Source organism: Amblyomma americanum, chromosome 3 (assembly GCF_052857255.1).
Source record: "Amblyomma americanum isolate KBUSLIRL-KWMA chromosome 3, ASM5285725v1, whole genome shotgun sequence".
Lineage (NCBI taxonomy): Eukaryota > Metazoa > Arthropoda > Arachnida > Ixodida > Ixodidae > Amblyomma > Amblyomma americanum.
The window spans coordinates 74,745,191-74,756,489 of NC_135499.1; the positions used below are offsets into that span (position 1 = coordinate 74,745,191).

Genomic DNA, 11,299 nt, shown 5'->3' on the forward strand with positions numbered 1-11,299 from the left:
GGCGTCACAAGGGATAAAAAATGTGGCTCAAAAATTTCCCTTGCGAAGAGACCGCATGCCCAGTGGAAGACGATAGGAGGAAGATCGATGTGGTCCCCTACTTGCACAAGGCGTCACATGGAATAAAAAAAGTGGCTCAATAATTTGCGTTGCGAAGAGAACGCATGCCCAGTGGAAGAGCATAGGAGGAAGGTCGATGTGGTCTCCTACTTTCACAACACGTCACATGGGCGGAAATAAGTGGCTCAAAAATTTGCGTTGGGAAAAGCCCGCATGCCTTGTGGAAGAGGACAGGAGGAAGATCAATGTGGCCCCTTGTTTCACAAGACGTCAAATGGGCGGAAATAACTGGCTCAAAAATTTGCGTTGGAAAATGCCCGCATGCACTGTGAAAGAGGATTGGAGGAAGATCGATGTGGTCCCCTGCTTTCACAAGATGTCAAATGGGCTTAAAAAAGTGGCTCAAAAATTTGCTTTGGGCAAAGCCTGTGTGCCCAGTGAAAGAGTATAGGAAGAAGGTCGATGTGGTTCCCTGCTTTCACAAGATGTTACATGGGCTTGAAAAAGTGGCTTAAAATTTGCGTTTTAGGAAAGCCCACATGCCCAGTGGAAGAGGATAGGAGGAAGATCGATGTGGTCCCCCACTTTCACAAGGCGTCACATGGGATAAAAAAATGGCTCAAAAATTTGTGTTGCGAAGCGACTGTATGCCCAGTGGAAGGGGATAAGAGTAAGATCGATGTGGTCCCCTACTTTCTCAAGGCGTTATATGGGATAAAAAAAGTGGCTCGAAAATTTGCGTTGCGAAGAGACAGCACGCCCCGTGGAAGATGATAGGCGGAAAATCGATGTGGTCCCCTACTTTCACAAATCGTCACAAGAGATAAAAAGTGGCTCAAAAACTTTCGGTTCGAAGAGACCGAATGCCCAGTGGAAGAGGATAGGGGGAAGATCGTTGTAGTTCCCTACTTTCACAAGGCGTCTCACGGGATAAAAGAATGTGGCTCAAAAATTTGTGTTGCGACGTGGCCGCATGCCCAGTGGAAGAGGATAGGAGGAATATCGATGTGGTTCCCTACTTTCACAATGTGTCACATGAGCTGAAAAAAGGGGTTCGAAAATTTGCGTTGGGAAAAGCCCGCATGCCCAGTGGAAGAGGATAGGAGGAAGATCGATGTGGTCTCCTACATTTACAACATGTCACATGGGCGGAAATAAGTGGCTCAAAAATTTGCGTTGCGAAGAGACAGCATGTCCAGCGGAAGAGGATAGGAGGAAGGTCGATGTCGTGCCCTACTTTCACAAGGCGTTACATGGGATAAAAAAGTGGCTCAAAAACTTTCGGTTCGAAGAGACCGAATGCCCAGTGGAAGAGGATAGGGGGAAGATCGTTGTGGTTCCCTACTTTCACAAGGCGTCTCACGGGATAAAAGAATGTGGCTCAAAAATTTGTGTTGCGAAGTGGCCGCATGCCCAGTGGAAGAGGATAGGAGGAATATCGATGTGGTTCCCTACTTTCACAATGTGTCACATGAGCTGAAAAAAGGTGTTCGAAAATTTGCGTTGGGAAAAGCCCGCATGCCCAGTGGAAGAGGATAGGAGGAAGATCGATGTGGTCTCCTACATTTACAACATGTCACATGGGCGGAATTAGGTGGCTCAAAAATTTGCGTTGCGAAGAGACAGCATGTCCAGCGGAAGAGGATAGGAGGAAGATCGATATGTTCCCATACTTTCACAAGGCGTCACCTGGGATAAAAAATGTGGCTCAAAAATTTCCCTTGCGAAGAGACCGCATGCCCAGTGGAAGAGGATACGAGGAATGTCGATGTGGTCCCCTACATTCACAAGACGTTACATGGGCTGAAAAAAGTGGCTAAAAAATTTGTGTTGCGAAGAGACCGCATGCCCAGTGGAAGAGGATAGGAGCAAGATCGATGTGGTCCCCTACTTTCACAAGGCGTCACATGGGTTAAAAAAGTGGCTAAAAACTGCGTTGCGAAGAGACCGCATGTCCAGTGGAAGACGATAGGAGGAAGATCGATGTGGTCCCCTACTTGCACAAGGCGTCACATGGGATAAAAAAAGTGGCTCAATAATTTGCGTTGCGAAGAGACCGCATGCCCAGTGGAAGAGCATAGGAGGAAGATCGATGTGGTCTCCTACTTTCACAACACGTCACATGGGCGGAAATAAGTGGCTCAAAAATTTGCGTTGGGAAAAGCCCGCATGCCTTGTGGAAGAGGACAGGAGGAAGATCAATGTGGCCCCTTGTTTCACAAGACGTCAAATGGGCGGAAATACCTGGCTCAAAAATTTGCGTTGGAAAATGCCCGCATGCACAGGGGAAGAGGATTGGAGGAAGATCGATGTGGTCCCCTGCTTTCACAAGATGTCAAATGGGCTTAAAAAAGTGGCTCAAAAATTTGCTTTGGGCAAAGCCCGCGTGCCCAGTGAAAGAGTATAGGAAGAAGATCGATGTGGTTCCCTGCTTTCACAAGATGTCACATGGGCTTAAAAAAGTGGCTTAAAATTTGCGTTTTAGGAAAGCCCACATGCCCAGTGGAAGAGGATAGGAGGAAGATCGATGTGGTCCCCTATTTTCACAAGGTGTCACATGGGATAAAAAATTGGCTAAAAAACTTTCGTTGCGAAGAGACGGATGCCCAGTGGAAGAGGATAGGAGGAAGATCGACGTGGTCCCCTACTTTCACCAGACGTCACATGGGCTGAAAAAAGTGGCTCAAAAATTTGCGTTGGGAAAAGCCCGCAGGCCCAGTGGAAGAGGATTGGAGGAAGATCGATGTGATCTCCTACTTTTACAACATGCCACATGGGCGGAAAGAAGTGGCTCAAAATTTGCATTGGGAAAAGCCCGCATGTCCATTGGAAGAGGATAGCAGAAAGATCAATGTGGTCCCCTACGTTCACAAGGTGCCACATGGGATAAAAAATGTGGCTCAAAATTTGCTTTGCAAAGAGACCGCATGCCCAGTTGAAGAGGATAGGGGGAATTTCGATGTTGTCCCCTACTTTCACAAGACGTTACATGGGCTGCAAAAAGTGGATCAACAATTTGAGTCGCGAAAAGCCCGCATGCCCAGTGGTAGAGGATAGGAGGGTGATCGATGTGGTACCCTACTTTCACAAGGCGTCACATGGGATCAAAAAAGTGGCTCGAAATTTTGCATTGCGAAGAGACCGCATGCCCAGTGGAAGAGGATAGGAGGAAGATCGATGTCTTCCCCTACTTTCACAAGACGTTACATGGGCTGAAAAATCTGGCTCAAAGTTTTGCGTTGCGAAGAGACCGCATGCCCTGTGGAAGAGGATAGGAGGTAGATCGATGTGGTCCCCCACATTCACAAGGCGTCACACAAGCTGAAAAAAGTGGCTCAAAAATTTGCGTTGCGAAGAGACCGCATGCCCAGTGGAAGAGAAAACGAGGAAGATCGATGTGGTCTCCCACTTTCACAAAACGTCACATGGGATAAAAAAAGTGGCTCAAAAATTTGCGCTGCGAAGAGACCGCATGCGCAGTGGAAGATGATAGGAGGAAGATCGATGAGTTCCCCTACTTTCACAAGGTGTTACAAGGAATATAAAAGTGGCTCAAAAATTCGCGATGAGAAGAGACCACATGGCCAGTGGAAGAGGATAGGAGGAAGATCGATGTGGTCCCCTACTTTCACAAGGCGTCACATGGGATAAAAAATGTCGCTCAAAAATTTGCGTTGCAAAGATACCGCATGCCCAGTGGAAGAGGGTAGGAGGAAGATCGATGTGGTACCCTACTTTCACAAGACGTTACATGGGCTGAAAACGTGGCTCAAAAATTTGCGTTGCGAAGAGATCGCATGCCCAGTGGAAGAGGATAGGAGGAAGATAGATGTGGTCCCCTATTTTCAAATGGCGTCACATGGGATAAAAAATTGGCTCAATAATTTGCGTTGCGAAGAGACCGCATGCCCAGTGGAAGAGCATAGGAGGAAGATCGATGTGGTCTCCTACTTTCACAACACGTAACATGGGCGGAAATAAGTGGCTCAAAAATTTGCGTTGGGAAAAGCCCGCATGCCTTGTGGAAGAGGACAGGAGGAAGATCAATGTGGCCCCTTGTTTCACAAGACGTCAAATGGGCGGAAATAACTGGCTCAAAAATTTGCGTTGGAAAATGCCCGCATGCACAGTGGAAGAGGATTGGAGGAAGATCGATGTGGTCCCCTGCTTTCACAAGATGTCAAATGGGCTTAAAAAAGTGGCTCAAAAATTTGCTTTGGGCAAAGCCCGCGTGCCCAGTGAAAGAGTATAGGAAGAAGATCGATGTGGTTCCCTGCTTTCACAAGATGTCACATGGGCTTAAAAAAGTGGCTTAAAATTTGCGTTTTAGGAAAGCCCACATGCCCAGTGGAAGAGGATAGGAGGAAGATCGATGTGGTCCCCTATTTTCACAAGGTGTCACATGGGATAAAAAATTGGCTAAAAAACTTTCGTTGCGAAGAGACGGATGCCCAGTGGAAGAGGATAGGAGGAAGATCGACGTGGTCCCCTACTTTCACCAGACGTCACATGGGCTGAAAAAAGTGGCTCAAAAATTTGCGTTGGGAAAAGCCCGCAGGCCCAGTGGAAGAGGATTGGAGGAAGATCGATGTGATCTCCTACTTTTACAACATGCCACATGGGCGGAAATAAGTGGCTCAAAATTTGCATTGGGAAAAGCCCGCATGTCCATTGGAAGAGGATAGCAGAAAGATCAATGTGGTCCCCTACGTTCACAAGGTGCCACATGGGATAAAAAATGTGGCTCAAAATTTGCTTTGCAAAGAGACCGCATGCCCAGTTGAAGAGGATAGGGGGAATTTCGATGTTGTCCCCTACTTTCACAAGACGTTACATGGGCTGCAAAAAGTGGATCAACAATTTGAGTCGCGAAAAGCCCGCATGCCCAGTGGTAGAGGATAGGAGGGTGATCGATGTGGTACCCTACTTTCACAAGGCGTCACATGGGATCAAAAAAGTGGCTCGAAATTTTGCATTGCGAAGAGACCGCATGCCCAGTGGAAGAGGATAGGAGGAAGATCGATGTCTTCCCCTACTTTCACAAGACGTTACATGGGCTGAAAAATCTGGCTCAAAGTTTTGCGTTGCGAAGAGACCGCATGCCCTGTGGAAGAGGATAGGAGGTAGATCGATGTGGTCCCCCACATTCACAAGGCGTCACACAAGCTGAAAAAAGTGGCTCAAAAATTTGCGTTGCGAAGAGACCGCATGCCCAGTGGAAGAGAAAACGAGGAAGATCGATGTGGTCTCCCACTTTCACAAAACGTCACATGGGATAAAAAAAGTGGCTCAAAAATTTGCGCTGCGAAGAGACCGCATGCCCAGTGGAAGATGATAGGAGGAAGATCGATGAGTTCCCCTACTTTCACAAGGTGTTACAAGGGATATAAAAGTGGCTCAAAAATTCGCGATGAGAAGAGACCACATGGCCAGTGGAAGAGGATAGGAGGAAGATCGATGTGGTCCCCTACTTTCACAAGGCGTCACATGGGATAAAAAATGTCGCTCAAAAATTTGCGTTGCAAAGATACCGCATGCCCAGTGGAAGAGGGTAGGAGGAAGATCGATGTGGTACCCTACTTTCACAAGACGTTACATGGGCTGAAAACGTGGCTCAAAAATTTGCGTTGCGAAGAGATCGCATGCCCAGTGGAAGAGGATAGGAGGAAGATAGATGTGGTCCCCTATTTTCAAATGGCGTCACATGGGATAAAAAATTGGCTCAAAAATTTTCGTTGCGAAGAGACCGCATGCCCAGTGGAAGAGGTAAGGAAGATGATCGTTGAGGTTCCCTACTATCACTAGACGTTACATGCGCTGAAATAAGTGGCTGAAAAATTTGCGTTGCGAAGAGGCAGCATGCCCAGTGGAAGAGAATAGGAGGAAGATCGATATGTTCCCATACTTTCACAGGGCGTCACATGGGATAAAAAAAGCGGCTCAAAAATTTTTGTTGCGAAGAGACCGCACGCCCAGTGGAAGATGATAGGCGGAAAATCGATGTGGTCCCCTACTTTCACAAGGCGTCACATGGGATAAAGGAATGTGGCTCAAAAATTTGTGTTGCGAAGAGGCCGCATGCCCAGTGGAAGAGGATAGGAGGAATATTGATGTGGTTCCCTACTTTCACAAGGCGTCACATGGGATAAAAAAGTGACTCAAAAACTCGCGTTGCGAAGAGACCGAATGCCCAGTGGAAGAGGATAGGGGGAAGATCGTTGTGGTCCCCTACTTTCACAAGGCGTCACATGGGATAAAAAAAGTAGCTCAAAAATTTTGCGTTGCGAAGAGACCGCATGCCCAGTGGAAGTGGATAGGAGGAAGATCGATGTGGTCCCCTACCTTCACAAGGCGTCACAAGCATAAAAAAAGTGGCTCAAAAATTTGCGTTGCGAAGAGACAGCATGTCCAGCGGAAGAGGATAGGAGGAAGATCGATATGTTCCCATACTTTCACAAGGCGTCACATGGAATAAAAAAGTGGCTCAAAAATTTGTGTTGCGAAGAGACCGCATGCCAAGTGGAAGAGCATAGGAGGAAGATCGATATGGTCCCTTACTTTGACAAGTCGTCACATGAGATTAAATATTGTGGCTCAAAAATTTGCGTTGGGAAGAGACCGCATGCCCAGCGTAAGAGAATAGGAGGAAGATCAATGTGGTCCTCTACTTTCACAAGGCGTCACAAGGGCTGAAAAAAGTGGCTAAAAAATTTGTGTTGCGAAGAGACCGCATGCCCAGTGGAAAAGGATAGGAGGAAGCTCGATGTGGTCCCCTACTTTTACAAGATGTTGCATGGGCTGAAAAAAGTTGCTCAAAAATTAGCGTTGCGAAGAGACCGCATGCCCAGTGGAAGAGGATGGGAGGAAGATCGATTAGGTCCCCTACTTTCACAAGGCGTCACATGGGATAAAAAATGTGGCTCAAAAATTTCCCTTGCGAAGAGACCGCATGCCCAGTGGAAGATGATACGAGGAATGTCGATGTGGTCCCCTACATTCAGAAGACGTTACATGGGCTGAAAAAAGTGGTTAAAAATTTGTGTTGCGAAGAGACCGCATGCCCAGTGGAAGAGGATAGGAGCAAGATCGATGTGGTCCCCTACTTTCACAAGGCGTCACATGGGTTAAAAAAGTGGCTAAAAACTGCGTTGCGAAGAGACCGCATGTCCAGTGGAAGACGATAGGAGGAAGATCGATGTGGTCCCCTACTTGCACAAGGCGTCACATGGGATAAAAAAAGTGGCTCAATAATTTGCGTTGCGAAGAGACCGCATGCCCAGTGGAAGAGCATAGGAGGAAGATCGATGTGGTCTCCTACTTTCACAACACGTCACATGGGCGGAAATAAGTGGCTCAAAAATTTGCGTTGGGAAAAGCCCGCATGCCTTGTGGAAGAGGACAGGAGGAAGATCAATGTGGCCCCTTGTTTCACAAGACGTTAATGGGCGGAAATAACTGGCTCAAAAATTTGCGTTGGAAAATGCCCGCATGCACAGTGAAAGAGGATTTGAGGAAGATCGATGTGGTCCCCTGCTTTCACAAGATGTCAAATGGGCTTAAAAAAGTGGCTCAAAAATTTGCTTTGGGCAAAGCCCGCGTGCCCAGTGAAAGAGTATAGGAAGAAGATCGATGTGGTTCCCTACCTTCACAAGGCGTCACATGGGATAAAAAAAGTGGCTCAAAAACTTGCGTTGCGAAGAGACCGAATGCCCAGTGGAAGATGATAGGGGGAAGATCGTTGTGGTCCCCTACTTTCACAAGGCGTCACATGGGATAAAAGAATGTGGCTCAAAAATTTGTGTTGCGAAGAGGCCGCATGCCCAGTGGAAGAGGATAGGAGGAATATCGATGTGGTTCCCTACTTTCACAAGGCGTCACATGATATAAAAAAAGTGGCTCAAAAATTTTGCGTTGCGAAGAGACCGCATGCCCAGTGGAAGCGGATAGGAGGAAGATCGATGTGGTCCGCTACCTTCACAAGGCGTCACATGGCATAAAAAAAGTAGCTCAAAAATTTGCGTTGCAAAGAGACAGCATGTCCAGCGGAAGAGGATAGGAGGAAGATCGATATGTTCCCATACTTTCACAAGGCGTCACATGGGATATAATAGTGGCTCAAAAATTTGTGTTGCGAAGAGACCGCATGCCAAGTGGAAGAGCATAGGAGGAAGATCGATATGGTCCCTTACTTTGACAATGCGTCACATGAGATTAAATATTGTGGCTCAAAAATTTGCGTTGGGAAGAGACCGCATGCCCAGTGTAAGAGATTAGGAGGAAGATCAATGTGGTCCTCTACTTTCACAAGGCGTCACATGGGCTAAAAAAAGTGGCTGAAAAATTTGTGTTGCGAAGAGACCGCATGCCCAGTGGAAAAGGATAGGAGGAATGTCGATGTGGTCCCCTACTCTCACAAGATGTTGCATGGGCTGAAAAAAGTTGCTCAGAAATTAGCGTTGCGAAGAGACCGCATGCCCAGTGGAAGAGGATAGGAGGAAGATCGATTAGGTCCCCTACTTTCACAAGGCGTCACATGGGATAAAAAATGTGGCTCAAAAATTTCCCTTGCGAAGAGACCGCATGCCCAGTGGAAGACGATAGGAGGAAGATCGATGTGGTCCCCTACTTGCACAAGGCGTCACATGGGATAAAAAAAGTGGCTCAATAATTTGCGTTGCGAAGAGAACGCATGCCCAGTGGAAGAGCATAGGAGGAAGATCGATGTGGTCTCCTACTTTCACAACACGTCACATGGGCGGAAATAAGTGGCTCAAAAATTTGCGTTGGGAAAAGCCCGCATGCCTTGTGGAAGAGGACAGGAGGAAGATCAATGTGTCCCCTTGTTTCACAAGACGTCAAATGGGCGGAAATAACTGGCTCAAAAATTTGCGTTGGAAAATGCCCACATGCACTGTGAAAGAGGATTGGAGGAAGATCGATGTGGTCCCCTGCTTTCACAAGATGTCAAATGGGCTTAAAAAAGTGGCTCAAAATTTTGCTTTGCGCAAAGCCCGCGTGCCCAGTGAAAGAGTATAGGACGAAGGTCGATGTGGTTCCCTGCTTTCACAAGATGTTACATGGGCTTAAAAAAGTGGCTTAGAATTTGCGTTTTAGGAAAGCCCACATGCCCAGTGGAAGAGGATAGGAGGAAGATCGATGTGGTCCCCTATTTTCACAAGGTGTCACATGGGATAAAAAATTGGCTGAAAAACTTTCGTTGCGAAGAGACGCATGCCCAGTGGAAGAGGTAAGGAAGATGATCGATGAGGTTCCCTACTATCACTGGACGTTACATGCACTGAAAAAAAGTGGCTCAAAAATTTGCGTTGCGAAGAGACAGCATGCCCAGTGGAAGAGGATAGGAGGAAGATCGATATGTTCCCCCACTTTCACAAGGCGTCACATGGGATAAAAAAAGTGGCTCAAAAATTTGTGTTGCGAAGAGACTGTATGCCCAGTGGAAGGGGATAAAAGTAAGATCGATGTGGTCCCCTTCTTTCTCAAGGCGTTATATGGGATAAAAAAAGTGGCTCGAAAATTTGCGTTGCGAAGAGACCCCCAGTAGCACAAGGTGGCGGGCCCATGCGGGCCCGACATGGGCAATGAGGGCTGGTGGCTGCCCGCAATAAACCTACATGGGTCCCTCGTGGGCTCAATGCTGGCAAAAAAGTTTTGGGTTGCCCATTTTATGCCTGAGTGGGCCCCTCGTCAGCTACGCATGGGCTTAAAAAGAGCGGCCAGCCCACCTGGGTCCTACCACAGAAACATGCGGCTAACAGTGCGGGCTCTATCATGGCGAAGTGTGGGCAGCCCCTCTTGGGGCTGCCCCTGCAGCGCCTTGAGGAAACCACGGTGGTTTTGTGTGGGCAGAGAGATAGTATTCCCGCCTTCGCCCTACATGGGTCCTGTGTGGAAAATACAGGGGCTAAACTTTGGGCTGCACAGCGGCGAAGCGTTGTAGGCATGCACTTTGGGCTGTCTGAGCAATGCCTACATTGGTCCCGCATGGGCTAGGCGTGGGCACATTTGTCATTTCCGCATATTCCCCGCGCCTCTATCCTAAACAGGTTATGAAAGGGCTAAGTATGGGCTGTATGCATGCCACCACAGATACATGCGGGCAACAGTGCGGGCTCTATCATGGTTCAGTGTGGGCAGCCCCTCTTGGGGCTGCCCGTGCAGCGCCTTGAGGGAGCCACGGTGGTTTTGTGTGGGCAGAGAGATAGTATTCCCGCCTTCGGCCTACATGGGTCCTGTGTGGAAAATACAGGGGCTAAACTTTGGGCTGCACAGCGGCGAAGCGTTGTAGGCATGCAGTTTGGGCTGTCTGAGCAACGCCTACGTTGGTCCCGCATGGGCTAGGCGTGGGCACGTTTGTCATTTCCGCATCTTCCCCGCCTTTATCCTAACCAGGTTATGGAAGGGCTAAGCATGGGCTGCATGCAGTTCGTGTGCATAAAATATGGGGTTACTTAATGGTGAAGTGCGGGCAAACCCAATAGAGGCGGCCCCTGCAGCACCCACAAGGATCCAAGGAGGCTAGCTGCGTGTGGGCAAACATGCAATATTTCCGCCTACAGCCTACAAAGGCACTGCGTAGAAAATACGTGGACGGCGCATGGGCCTATATCAGCCATTCCCACACATTCCCTACATATCTGGTAGAAAAGGGCTATGTGTGGACTAGGCAGTGACAAAATGTGTGTGCGTGAACCTGGGCTATACGACGGTGAATTGCGGGCAACCGCGATGGGGGCTTGCCGTGCATCACTCTGACGACACTGTGTGTGGAAGCAGGAGTATATTTCAGCCTGTAGCCTTCGTAAGTCCTGCGTCGATTATTCTGGTGTTTGCGGTGCAGAAACATCACGCGTAATTTTACCGATCGTTGCCCGGCGACACCTATGGACATGTAGTTCCACTTACATTAGCCTGGCTGCATATCCTACATTACATGTAAAAGGGCTGCATGGGTACCACAGCGATGGAGCATGGGCGCATGGGTGAAGTGCAGGCATATATATATATGCTCAGTATATGGGCTGCCACTCAGCACGTTGATGAAGCCAGACGAATGTGGGCAAATAGCTTGCATTCCCGCCTTTAAGCTAAATATATTCTGCATAGAATATGCAATTAAGCATGTAATTTAAGTTATATGCGCTTCAAAATGGCAAAGCATATAGGTAGACGAATTCCGGCTGCCAGCAATAACTGAGGCGGTGCCCTCTTCCGACCT

At 48.1% G+C, this 11,299-nt stretch overlaps 1 protein-coding gene across 3 annotated transcripts in view; it reads right to left on the reverse strand.

Annotated features, from left to right (window-relative positions):
• Nucleotides 1-11,299, reverse strand: part of LOC144123075 (uncharacterized) — a 408,139-nt gene that overhangs the window by 154,086 nt on the left and 242,754 nt on the right. The gene's annotated exons all lie outside the window — the stretch shown is intronic.